The sequence below is a fragment of the Acinonyx jubatus genome, chromosome A1 (assembly GCF_027475565.1).
Source record: "Acinonyx jubatus isolate Ajub_Pintada_27869175 chromosome A1, VMU_Ajub_asm_v1.0, whole genome shotgun sequence".
Classification (NCBI taxonomy): Eukaryota; Metazoa; Chordata; class Mammalia; order Carnivora; family Felidae; genus Acinonyx; species Acinonyx jubatus.
The window spans coordinates 200,953,129-200,967,218 of record NC_069380.1 but is presented as its reverse complement, the minus strand read 5'-3'; the positions used below and the strand labels follow the sequence as shown (position 1 = coordinate 200,967,218).

Sequence of the window (14,090 nt, the reverse complement as noted above, 5' to 3'; positions counted from 1 at the left end):
CCTGAACCCAGTTCTACCTTTTATTATTTTAGGTGATGTTGAACAACCCTACTTTCTAGGATTCATATAAGGAATAAATAATTCAATGCATGGAAAATGTTCAACAAATAATGGCTATTTTTAGTTCTATATTGTAACTAATCCAGTAGGCTTTGCAGAAATACCATTTAGTGATGATAGAGCCAAAGCTGGGAAGGTTGCTGTGTCTTTTCTAACATAAGCTTTAAAACCTAGGTATGTATCCCTTAATAACTCCATTGTTCCTTAGATATGTGTGAATTTAGTACCATTTAGAAGCTAGTAGATTTATATTTTCAGTCTTTACCACCTATTGCTACTTATTCCTTAGTTGTCTCCTCCATAAAACATATTCTTTTAGCTTTAAATTTGAACTTCATAAGCATCACAGACAAATCAGTGACCCCTTGTCAAGTACCATATGCATAATTTACTGCAGGAAGTACAAGTCACACTCTAGCATCTAGACCTTGTTCTTAGTTCAGTTACTAAAATTCACTGAACACCGTATTAGGCAAATCCTGTCAAGGGGCAAAACAATTTGTGAAAAGTTAACAAATACTAGTTAATGATGTCACAAATCCATCTATAAATATATATGTTGCCAAATGAGTAGTACAAACAATAACTTCAATAGAAGTTCAAGGGAACAAGGATTTTGGATTAGGAAAGTTACAGAAGGCTTTATGGAGACAGCAGAATCCATTATTCAAAGTATTTACTGACTGCCAGCTCTAGGTCAAGCACTCTAGGAAAACACAGGTAGGAGGAGGGAGCAAGGGACCCTTAGAATAAAGGAAATGAAAATTCTTTGTAACCTTGCCCACCACATTCAAGCACACCTACATTTAAAAACAAAAAAACCCAGTTACACACGTTGACACATTTCAATAATTTAGACTGGGAAGTGTTTCTCCTTAGAGTTCAGTGTTGTCTGCACATGTAACTCTGGAAGAGTAAAAAATCCTGCATGTCAACATTTCAGGGAAAAGCTATGATGAAGAAACCAGAGAGGTGGACAGATAGGTATCCAGACATAGGGACCAAGTGGGCAAGGTTTCTGTTAGAAATCTGGGCAGAGAGCAAACAAAGGGACATCCAGAGAGAACAATGAGTTGGGTGTGCATGACAGGGCAGTAAGGGTATCTGCTCCAAGGCTGAGCAGAGTTCCTTTCCCAGTCCAAGCACTTCAATGCAGTCCATTGTCACAGTCCAGTGTTGAGGCTCAAGCAGACTTTATCCCTGCATGGGGATACCTTCAGGCAGATGAGGGTACCATGTTCGAGTAAAGACAAGCTGGTAGCAAAATAGCATTTTGACCAACTGTAGTTTTCACTAAGTTGCTATAAAACCACAGGATATATCATTTGAAAATTTTAAAAAGATTCAGTGAATGTTTTCATCCCTAAATTTAAAGTAAACACAGTAACAATGCCAGATTTAAGCTGAGTTCTAATTGGGCAATAATTTTTCTTTTTACCAAAATTAGGGTTTTCTCAGTTTTTTTCCCCTACCAACTCCCTGACCCACTTCTGTTTCCAGGGATAAATATTTTGTATTTCCAGTAATTAGGATTGAGAGAGTACAAGTATTCCTTCAAGATGATTTTCTGTGAAACATTTGCTAATAATAACAGTTTCAGCATTGTTCTGATTTTATGGTATGTACTGGGTCAATGGTTTCTAGGGGTCAGTAAAGGAAAGGAAGTGTTCGGACTTTCAAAGGATTTCATTTGAAAATAACTTTTTGAATTTGGATAAAAGCACTTGTATAGTCCTAGAAACTTCCCTGATTCAAGCTACAGTAGTAATTACAATTACTTGCTGGCTCCCTTTTTTTTTTTTTTTTTTTTTTTTTTGTATTGTATGTGGACCTCCAATCTGTGGCCTTGGGTACCTTAAGGATTTCAGTTACTGTGGTCAGTGGTCACATTACACATCACCTATAACCTGAAAAAACATCATTTCCCAAGCATATAGACTCTTTTTCAAATATATTTTGTAGTGATATTTTGTAGAATATTTTGTAGTGATAAAATGATAAAATTTTTTAAAGCATTCTTATTAGCTTTTTATCATTATGTAATTATAGTGATTACATGTGGAAGTCTGCAAGATATCTTAACCTAATAAATGGTCTTCAGATGCCAAAAGATTAAGCATTACTGACAGCCTATTGGTTGTTTTCTTGAAAAATAGCGATAGAATGAGAAAATGAGAAGATTTGACTTGAAGGTACATTAGGGAAAAAATAAGTAAAATAAAACTGAACTAAGATTGTATTTCCCAAGACCTCAGATTTCAACCACACTTGTATTGTTTATAAAAATGTTAATACATTAAAAATTCCATTATTATTGAAATTCCATTCATCTTTGCTCAAGCAAAAGGCCATTACCATTATCAATTTCAACCCAACTACAGGATCATTCTCTGCAATGTGTTTGAGTATCTCTCATCTTAAAAACAACCTACCTTTTTTTTTTTTCTGGATTTCAAGTTTTTTTATTTTTTTAAATTTTATTTAAATCCAAGTTAGTTAACATCAAGTATTTTTTTAATTTTATTGTTTTTAATTTTAATTCCATTAGAGTTAACATTCAATGTTATGCTAACTTCAGGTGTACAATATAGCAATTGAACAATTCCTATATATTGCTCTGTGCTCATCATGATAAGTACCCTCCTTAATCCCCATTACTTATTTACCCCACCCCCACCCACCTCCCCTCTGGTAAGCCTCAGTTTGTTCTCTGTAGTTAAGAGCCTCTTTCTTGGTTTGTCTCTTTTTTCCCCCCACTTTGTTCATTTGTTTTGTTTCTTAAATTCCACATATAAATGAAATTATATGGTATTTATCTTTGTCTGACTTATTTTGCTTAGCATTATACTTTCAGGCTCCATCCATGTTGTTGCAAATGGCAAGATTTCAATCATTCTTATGGCTGAATAATACTCCATTGTATGATTGTATGTATGGAAGATATATATATATATGTATGTGTGTGTGTGTGGGTGTGTATATACACACCCACACACACACTTTATCCATTCATCTATCAGTGGATACTCAGGCTGCTTCCATAATTTGGGTATTGTAAATAATGCTGCAATAAACATAAGGGTGCATAGTATCCTTCTGAATTAGTGTTTTTATAATTCTTTAGCTAAATACCCAGTAGTGTGATTACTGGGTAATGGGGCAGTTCTATTTTTAACTTTTTGAGGAGCCATACTATTTATCACAAGGGCTGCACCAGTATGCATTCCCACCAACAGTACACAAGGGTTCCTGTTTCTTGCCAACACTTGTTGTTTCATCTTTTTGATTTTAGTCATTCTGACAGGTGTGAGAAAAACAACCTACCTTTGACCTCAAGTTTTTCTCAAGTTTCTCTCCATTTTTTTTCCTATCTCAGAAAAACATAAGTTGCTTATAGATCCCCATTTTCTCACTTTTTATTCTCTTCCTCAGCTCAATAAGACTGGGGTTCCACTTGGTACCCTTTCATGAGGCAGCGATAATTTCCATGTTGCCAAGATCCAGTAGTTCCTTCTTGTCTAAGCCTTTTGCAGCGGCATTTGAAGTAACTGTTCTTCCATACTTCTGGAAACAGTTTTCTCACTTGTCTTCTGAGATATCGCACTGTCTGCATTTTTCTCCTATTCTTTGGGCACTCTTTGTAATATAACTATATTCTTGTGACTTCTTGTCATCTATTCAGTAAGGAGATATTGGGTTGACTTTGGAGTTAGACCCAGGTGCAATAAATGTATGAAGGAAAAATGGATAAATGAATGAATGATGAATCCATCCCTTCTGCTTCTTGCTGAAGTTAGGCCTGTGTCATAAAATTCCTGGTTTATCTTCCCTTGAGGACTACTTCTGCCTCACTTAAATGTACCCTTAATGTCACCGTCTAAATGATCCTTTTGAGTTACATATGTGTTCAAGTCACACACTACTGCTCAAAACACATTGATGGATGTCATGAGAATCCCTTAATGATATGGTGACTTCTGCCCAGCTGGCCTTCCTTACCTCCTATCTTACACTCAAGAAATACTGAAGTGTTTGCAGTGTTCACACATCCCAGTCTGGTTTGAACAAGACTTCCTTTTCGTGTTTAGGATACCCTTATGTATCCTTCAAAAACCTGAAGGTGTGCTCTGTATGATGATTCACCCATGGCAGATATTCCTTCTCTTGCTGAGAATCACTCCCTTTTTTGTATACCTTTCATATCTCACCCATGCTTTTATTGCTATATGAATATATTGTACTTAGGTTCAGGGACAGTGACTTATGTTGTAACCTCATCACAGAGCAGAGGTCCTATATGTAACACATAGTAAGTGCTCCATCAATAATTGTTAATTAAACTCAGCTCATGCCCTTATAGTAGGATTCCATAGCACTGGTGGATGCAACCCAATGGCTCTGGCTCAAGACTCTTATGATTCCTATCAAAGAAGAAATTTTTTTCTTTGCATTTTACTTCTATAGAACAATTAGTTTTAGTGTCTGGAAATAGGATTTTATTTATGTTGGGGCCATATTTTTATCAAATTTAGAAGGTAAATATAGGAATCTTCAATACCACCATTCTGCAGTATGTCACTTTTCTTAAGGCTGTCATAATTTGGTATAAAATGTAAATAGAACCTGAGTGAAAATATTTCACAACTATGAGAATGGTTAATAGAAGATTCCAAGGGCTCTACCTGCCTTCTGGCTGAATCATGGCTGCTAGGCCAGCAGCCTTTTTCTTCTTTATTTTTTTATTTATTTTATTTTTTAATTATTATTATTTTTTAATTCATATCCAATTTAGCATATAGTGCAACAGTGCTTTCAGGAGTAGATTCCTTAATGCCCCTTACCCATTTAGCCCATCCCCCCTCCCACAAACCCTCCAGCAACCCTCCGTTTGCTCTCCATGTTGAAGAGTCTCTTATGTTTTGTCCCCCTCATTGGTTTTATATTATTTTTGCTTCCCTTCCCTTATGTTCATCTGTTTTGTATCTTAAAGTCCTCATATGAGTGAAGTCATATGATATTTGTCTTTCTCTAATTTCACTTAGCATAATACCCTCTAGTTTCATCCATATAATTGCAAACGGCAAGATTTCATTCTTTTTGATTGCTGAGTAATACTCCATTGTGTGTGTGTATGAATGTGTGTGTGTGTGTGTGTGTGTGTGTGTGTGTGTGTGTGTGTGTCTTCTTTATCCATTCATCCATCAATGGACACTTGGGCTCTATCCATACTTGGGCTATTGTTGATAGTGCTGCTACAAACATTGGGGTGCAGTGCCCCTTTGAAACAGCATACCTGTATCCCTTGTATAAATACCTAGTAGTGCAATTGCTGGGTCATAGGGCAGTTCTCTTTTTAACTTTTTGAGGAACCTCCATACTGTTTCCAGAGCGGCTGCACCAGTTTGCATTCCCACCAGCAGGGCAAAAGAGATCCTCTTTGTTGCCTGAGTTGTTGATGTTAGCCATTCCCGGAAGCCTTTCTTCCTTTTTCATTTAAATTTTTAATTTTTTTTTCCTGCAGCCTTTCTTTAAGGAAATGTCTTAGCTATTCTAAAGAGTTGTGCATTTAGAGGTGAGTGAGCAGTGAGTTGTTAAAAGTCTAATTTTCTTTTATGGAACCAATAGTAAGATGGCAAAGTAGGATGAAGTATAGGTATCACACTATTATTAACTATTAATTTTATCTACTAATACTATTTATTAATTTATTTAGAATTTATTAATTTATTTGGAATTTATTAATTTCATCAATAAATTAAATAATTTTATTGATTTATTAATTAGAATTTATTAATTTAATAAGAACTTAATTTAATTTAGTATTACTTTAATTAACAAGAATTTTAGAATTTACAAATTAATAAATTTATTTTTATTTTATATTTTTTGTATTTATTTAGATTTTATTAATCTATTTATTAATACTATTTATTATTAACACTAATAAAACTTGCTAATGGAATAGTCCTGTCATAATGGAAGCAGAGCTAGGGACAGAAACAGGGTACTGTTTTGTTCTGGTCAGGCTGCTGTAACCAAATACCAGACTGGGTGGCTTATAAACAGAAATTTGCTGCTTGTGGTTCTGGAAGCTAAAAGTCTGAGATTAGGGTGCTGGGATGGGGGTGAGAGCTCATTTCTGGGTTACAGACTTCTAATGTTCTCACAGGGCAGAAGGGAGCTCTGTGAATCTCTTTTATAAAAGAGCACTAATCCCATTTGTGAGGACTCCACCTTGGAGACCCAATCACCTCCCAAAGGTTCCACCTACTAACACCATCATCTTTTGGGATTTAAGATTTCAACATATGAATCTTGACAGGATGCAAACATTCAGAGTATAGCAGGCACTTGAGATTTTGCTAACATTCTGACACTATGCATATTAGAGTTTGCCCTATCCTCTGAGATGTAAGGAAAATTCTTATTTAACTGTATTTTATCCGGCAGCCTGCTTGGGGAGGGTGCTGGGAGGTGGTGACTTTTGCTTCTCTTCATCACCTCTGGTTCTAAATTTTTGCTTGTACTAAAACCCTGAATCTTAGGTGTCAATTTCCATCTCACTTTCCATGAATCTTCTCTTTCTTATGCTCCATACTGATTGCATTGCGAAACTGGGCTCCTTCTCTGTAAATGTTTTCCCCTGAACTCATTCAAGCCATTATGTATATAGTGGGCTTCCCTTAACATTTGCAGCTAGGGAGGGGATACAGGTCTTCACAGTGTAAATAAGATTCAGGAAAGATGAGCTTATTTTCCAGGATACTTCATCCCACTTTGCCCTCCTCCTACATTCCACTCTGAGCAAATTTCTCACCCACCACTTACCTCTATAATCTTTTACTTCCTCCTATTTTGTTTCACCTCTTCATTTCTTCTCTTACTACTTTACCCCAGCAGCCAGAATTCTATTCAGTTCACATGCAAGGCAGTTAGCTATCTTGTCTTTTTTTTACCATCACTTTACAGACCATGTCTTCATGGCCTTAATTTTTTAACAATGGCAATTCTTCCCTAAGAAAAATCGTGTGTGTGTGTGTGTGTGTGTGTGTGTGTGTGTGTGTTTGCGTGCTTACGTGTTCTCTGTATCTCCCTACCTTTGGTGAAGTCCGGGTATTTCCCTTGCTGGAAGGTAGTCTCTGTTTTGAAATCAAGTTAGACTTGGTCTAGGTGTACATGTCATTATCAGTTTGATTCATGCTTGGTTTTGAAAATAGAGAGAGGGAGAAACAGAATCCCAAGCAATCTCCGCTCTGACAGCGCGGAGCCTGATGCAGGGCTTGAACCCATGAATTGTGACATCATGACCCAAGCTGAAGAGTTGGTCCCTCAACTGACTGAGCCACCCAAGCACCTCAGGAATGTTGATTTTTTTTTGTAACTTACATGTTGAGAAAACTTGCTTATATTTGCATCATTAAGTAGTTTAGAAGATAATGCCCAACGAAAACTTATATGTGTTATATTGCACCTAAGAACTTAGAAAGTACTTAGGTAAATATCCATTTCTTAAAATTAATCTTCTCAGGTCAACTTGCTTTCTCTGGCATTGTTAAGTTGATAAACATAAGCTAATTCAGTTTAGCCCAAGTTAAAATTTAAATTCTCTTGGGTTTTAAATAGTCCTATTTTCTCTCTTTTGAGAGAAGATAATGATCCATGATATGAGTTTCTTATTTATCTTATTCAAAATATACTAATCAGCACACAAGGCATGATTTAAAGACATGACAGTGTCTTCCAATTTTCTTACATAAAGAAGTGCTTTATCATTCAATGTTAGATAGATGAACAGATAGATAATAGATAAAATGAGTCAGTGATTCATTCTCTTATTATTTATGCTTAGAGGTTATGCTTGATAAAAGACAGGTCATGTTCTCTGATTTGTCTTATTTAACGTAATCTACTTTGTTTTTAAAGTTACGTGGGTCTCCAAATATTTAAAAACAGAAAAATCTCTGAGGATCTGAGAACGATAAGTAAAACTCGAGTCAGATGATTACAAACACTGTGCCTGCTTAATTAAACAGAGAAACATGCTACAATGCATGCTATCTCTGAAAACCAGAAGTAGGTGTTTTTCAGGGCAGATCATTGTTGGAATCATCTTCTTTTTTTAAAATTTTTAAAAAATATTTATTCATTATTTGAGAGAGAGAGAGAGAGAGGGAGAAAGAGGAAGGGAGAATGAGTGTGGGAGGGGCAGAGAGGGAGGGAAACACAGAATCTGAAGCAGGCTCCAGGCTCTGAGCTGTCAGCATAGAGCCCGATGCTGGGCTCGAACCCACAAACTGGGAGATGATGACCTGAGCTGAAGTACGATGCTCAACCGACTGAGACATCCAGGTGCCGCTGGAATCATCTTCTTAAGGAAGGAAAGTTTCCATGTCATCACTGACTAATTTCTATGCTAGCATTTCTTTTTTATTTTGTTAATGTTTATTTATTTTGAGAGAGAGAAAGCAAGTGTGGAGGGGCAGAGAGAGAGGAAGAGTGAGAATCCCAAGCAGAATCCCCATTATCTGTTTAGAGCCTGATGCAGGACTTGATTTCCCTGATATCATGACCTGAGGCCAAATCAAGAGTCAGACGCTCAACTAACTGAGTCAGCCAGGCACCCCCACTATGCTAAGTAACATTTCTATTGCTACTTTGCTGTTAATAATAATAGTCTGTTATTTGGAAGTACTGGATTGGACCATGTAAATTTCAATTTTTTTTCGTAGTTAAGATTTGGAGGAATAGAGTTAAAAGTACATGATTCAACCTAGTAGTTTGTGCTAAAAGATGCACAATGGTCATGTTCCTTTCTTCAAATTAAAGACACACACACACACACACACACACACACAGATACACACTCTAGAATTAAATTATTTATTGATTTATGTCTTACTTATTATTTTGTACTATAAGTTGTGAATTTTCCAACAACTGAGAACTGTGTTTTAATTTGAATTCAGTGGTAAAATTTAAAAGCTAGGGGATATTTGTAGGAACGGTCAATTATTCTATTACTAGTGATTCCATCGCAGGCTAGGAAGAGCCCAAAACAATCAGAATCATATTCCATGAAAGATGAGCACATAAATTGTTATGAGTGGGTGACTGTCATTTAGCACTGGTCATAGCATTGGGGTTGAAAAATGCAGAGTCAGCATGACCCTGTTCTGGCCCAGGGTCCAAACCAGGCTCTTAGATTTTAGGAACAAAATATCCACTGCATTTCAGAAGCTTTGCCTGACTCCTTCCCAGCTCCTGTCAGAGCTTTGAGATAACTGATTTTTGAGATCAGCAGTTGAAACCCCAAGAATATCAAAGTATTCTAAGATGCACACTTGTGTTAATTTAGATCACCAGGAGTACATGATTTAGACATTATCCTGGGAACCTTCTAGGTTCTATAATTATGAGAACTTTGGAAAATTTCCTCATCAGTAAAATAGATATTAACAGTACCTAACACAAGGGGGTTTCTGAGGCTTAAATGAGTTGATGTATGATGTGTGCTCCATAAGTGCTAACAGAAGTTGTGTTGTTCCTATTAGAAATAAGCTTTCAGTCTCCTTATTATTATCCTAGACTTGTCACAAAAATGGATGAGATACTCTGAAAACATGTTTTGGAATTTAAAAACATTTCCCTTAATGTGACATAGGGCCATGTGTAGGTAGAATTAAATCACACAGCCTCTGTGTGGTCATCCTTCTCACAGAGTTAATACTACTCATTTCACCGAGATCTTGTAATGTTTATGAATTAAATGACGTAGGCACCTAAAATAGCATCTGGTCAACATTCTCTACTTAGTAATATTAGTTTCCATTTCTGTCAGCCATTCTCTGTCTTCAGTAGTCACAAAAGAATCCAATGCCGAGATCTATTTCTGACTGTCCAGATAACCTCCCCGTTGTTTTGCTTTTCTATTGTTGTTGAGAACGATTACATTGTTCCATTTTTTGGTTTACATTCAACAATAAGCTTAGAGCTAAATGTTATGCTTAAGAGCAACCTCTAGCATAGTTTTTAATAAAACTATTGCAACAAAATTATTGTATAATTCCTATTATTATTTCCTTATTTCAGTGGTGGTGTCTTGCGTTTGTATTTTTTTTTTAATTTTTTTTAACGTTTTTATTTATTTTTGAGACAGAGAGAGACAGAGCACGAGCAGGGGAGGGGCAGAGAGAGAGGGAGACACAGAATCCAAAGCAGGTTCCAGGCTCTGAGCTGTCAGCACAGAGCCCGACGCGGGGCTCGAACTCACAGACCGCGAGATCATGACCTGAGCCGAAGTCAGACGCTCAACCGACTGAGCCACCCAGGCGCCCCTAGCGTTTGTATTTTTTAATTGCTTCAGATCTTTTGGTAATTAAGTAGAAATAATAAACAAGAGAAATCCCGAGGGTACTTTCCAAATGTCACAAGAGTTTCTTAGATACCTTCTATTTTCTTTAAGTGTATTTATTTACTTTTAGAGAGACAGAGACAGCGCAAGTGGGGGAGGGGCAGAGGGAGAGAGAGAATCCCAAGCAGGCTGCATGTTGCCGGCCTAGAGCCCAGCCCTGGGCCTGAACTCAGAAAACCAAGAGATAATGACCTGAGCCGAAACCAAGAGTCAGAAGCTTAACTGACTGAGCCACCCAGGTGCCCCTTTTATATACCTTCTAAATAGGAAGATTCTGTTAGTAAAATTGGATATATCTGGAAAACTTTACTTCAGCAAAAGAAACTGGGAAGTAAGGAAATTTGTGAAGGCTTTACAATTACTTCCTATTAGGTTTACAAGTAAGTCATGATTAGGGAAAGAAAAGTCATTTATCATGAAGAAAAAGGCTCTTATTTTCCTTGCTAGAAAGCAGCTATGCTTGAAAGAGTACTTCTAATTTATCCTGCTAGCTCATGTATTTCCATTTCTTTTTTTAAAAATTATTTTTAACGTTTATTTATTTTTGAGAGACAGGGAGATATAGATAGAGTGTGAGCAGGGAAGGGGCAGAGAGGGAGACACAGAATCCAAAGTAGGCTCCAGGTTCTGAGCTGTCAGCACAGAGCCCGATGCGGGGCTCGAACTCAAGAACTGTGAGATCATCACCTGAGCCAAAGTCAGACGCTCAACTGAGCCACTCACGTGCCCCACGTATTTCCATTTCTGAAATGAAATGAATTTGTAACAAATGCACTTATTTCATAAATAATTTGAAGATTTTTCCCTGTATTTTTGTCATTTCTACTGGTAGTAATACAACTAAGTAATAAAGCAAAGCACAGAGTAAGGTGGTAAATAAGAAGCTATAACTCTCTGGGATTCTTTTCTTAGTTTAGGAAAGTTAGAGTATGTTAGATATACCTTACCTTTTGAATGTTAGAAAGGTTCCTTTTTTAGGAGAATGCAAACTGCTTAACAAAGAATATATAAGATTCTGAAATTGCAGTTGTAGTAACATTTAAATCTCCTTTTCAAGTTAAATTCTTAAATAGAAATTAGAGAGTGGGTGACATGTTAAATGTCTATGTTCTCAGTTGTTACTAAAATGTTTTGCCTAGCAGACATGTTGCCTTAGTATTGTAATTGATAGCATTTCTCATATTGATTAAGAGGAAGGTTAATTAGAAGTGTTTATTATATTAGAAGTGTTTATTACACATAAATATAATCTGTAACATATTGTATTATATATACGTGTATATATATATATATATATATATATATATATATATATATATATTTATGTGTGTGTGTGTAGTAGTTAAAATAATAAGTCTTCCCCGACTCTCCAACTATCCTATATTAAAGGACAATTACACTGGCTTTAAGTCAAATAACCACTTTACTCTTAAATCTAATTGCTTATGAAGAACTTGAGAGCCCTCAAATTTTGTTCATTGCCATGGCAAAGCTTTAAGCACCTAACATACATATCTAAACTTCCTCTCCTGCTGAGAAGGTGTCCAAATAGACCCCAGTCTTCACAGTCAACATCTCTAAAAATGGCAGGATGTTTACTTGTTACACCAGGTGACGTATGGGCATTTGTTCCATTAGGAAAGTTATAATGCAGCTGGTGTTTTAATACTAAATCTGTGATGGATAAAACCCAGAGCTACTGGTCCAGCTACTGCCTGCCCTGAGTCACACTATCTCTTCTCCAAAACACATGTAACATATTAACAATCCGATAATTAGTGCACATTCCTGCCTGCTCCTTAAAACCTTACTCCCAGATGCGGCTTTGGTTGGATCTTGGTTTTATTAGGTTTTATGATTCACTACTGTTGTAATACTAGTGCCCTTTTCCTTCATTAGGCTTTCTCTCTGGCTAGGCAGTGTTGATATAAACCCGGATCTTAAAAAGACAGTGACTTTCTCCTCTTTGCATCCACCCAGTCTCTAAATTATATGTCCGTGCACTGCAGAACTGTGGTCCAAATGGCATGAAAGGGAAAATAGGGTTTATAAGAACATTTAGTTCACTTGTATGTAATGTTGGGAGAATGGGGTAGGTAAGAAGATAAGTAATTCAGGAAGTGTAGTCATTGCCTCGTGGATTCTTAGCATCTCACCAAAACACTCTTAACATATGTGGCCCCAATCTAATATTACAAATGATCTTCTAATGGGCATATTTATAGAAAAGTCCAAGTATATTCCCTATCTACATGGGATAATGCCTTTGTTGTGGACATGTTAAAAGACTGAACAGAAAGAGCAAACAGGTTACAAGGATCTGATATGAATAGTCTTGAGTAGCACAGAAAGCTTGTTGAAGACTCCCAAGTGTGGATATATCCTGCTTCAAGCCACATTATAATGGTATTCTTTACCAAGAAAATAGAGAACTAATAAATATCTCAGATTTATGAGCTTCAAAACAAAGGATGACTAATTAAGTGTTAGTATACAAAGGTATGAAAACAAGGAGAATTCAATGACCCATGTTTTTCTGCAATATTTGAGCAACCATAAAATAATAAAAGTACAACATAGTATAGAAGACTACTTATGTATGACTCCACATGGCTCTTTAAGAGCAGGCTGCATTTATTTTAAAGCATCATGATTCAGTTTTCCTAATCTGAATTTTATAAGTAGAATAAATTGAGATGAATTATTCTGAGTGGTACTTTGGGTCAAATATTCAAAGCACAGCACTGCTTTTCCCAAGAGGCCTGATCCACTAATGCCTTAACAAGGGAATGCTGATCATACAACTCTCAGTGTCAGGAAAGGGTGGGAGGTGAAGTTGTTACAGTCTCCCCTAGGAAATTAATGATGGGGATCTAAGGATTTAATTTCAGTTCCATTCCTAAACTTTTACCAACTCCATTCCAGCTCAGAGTCTATAGGTCAGCCAACAGGGACAATAAAGAATAGTCTTTGCCAACTTTGTTTTAACAAATTTGAGAATCAAAATCAATTAGAAAGATGACCATTAGCAATTCGGTTAAGATTGGCCAATTTCTCCCACTGAAAAAGAGTGGTTCCCATGGGTGGTATCTCAATAAAGGATCTCACCCCTTACTATCAACAAAAAGTTGGGTATGTTTCAGTTTATCAGAAAATCAGCTCTCTCTTGTCCCTTTGGGGAAGAGAATTAGACCCAAATTCAACTTCGATTTAAGTCTAAAATAAGTAATTTTATTAGCTGATCTACCTAACACTTTATTACACAATGCATTCAATGTTGTAAACATGATTTTTGGCAATCTCTTACTTTAGCTCAGGAACTGAGTTGGAAAACACTGGATAACATTTGGATAATGACAATCTCATCTTGTCTTCTTTGGAGAGTAATAATGTAAACAAAACGAGCTCTTTACTGGCAGCCAAATGCAGTGGAGTTTGTGTCTGTTCCTTTTCTAATATCAATGTCCCAGGGATATTTCCTGAACATGTTTCAGGAGGCAGAAATGCTCTGTGTCTTTATTCGGTGTTAGGATCTTATACGGCATCATCAATTCTTTCTCAGATTCTTCTCATGAGAACTATTTCTTAAGAAAATCATTAATTTATCTGTTTTTCAAAA

General features: G+C 36.4%; 1 protein-coding gene across 1 annotated transcript in view; it reads right to left on the bottom strand.

Moving 5' to 3' along the window:
• The window catches only part of FGF10 (fibroblast growth factor 10), an 83,315-nt gene that overhangs the window by 37,599 nt on the left and 31,626 nt on the right, over positions 1 to 14,090 (bottom strand). The window lies entirely within an intron of this gene.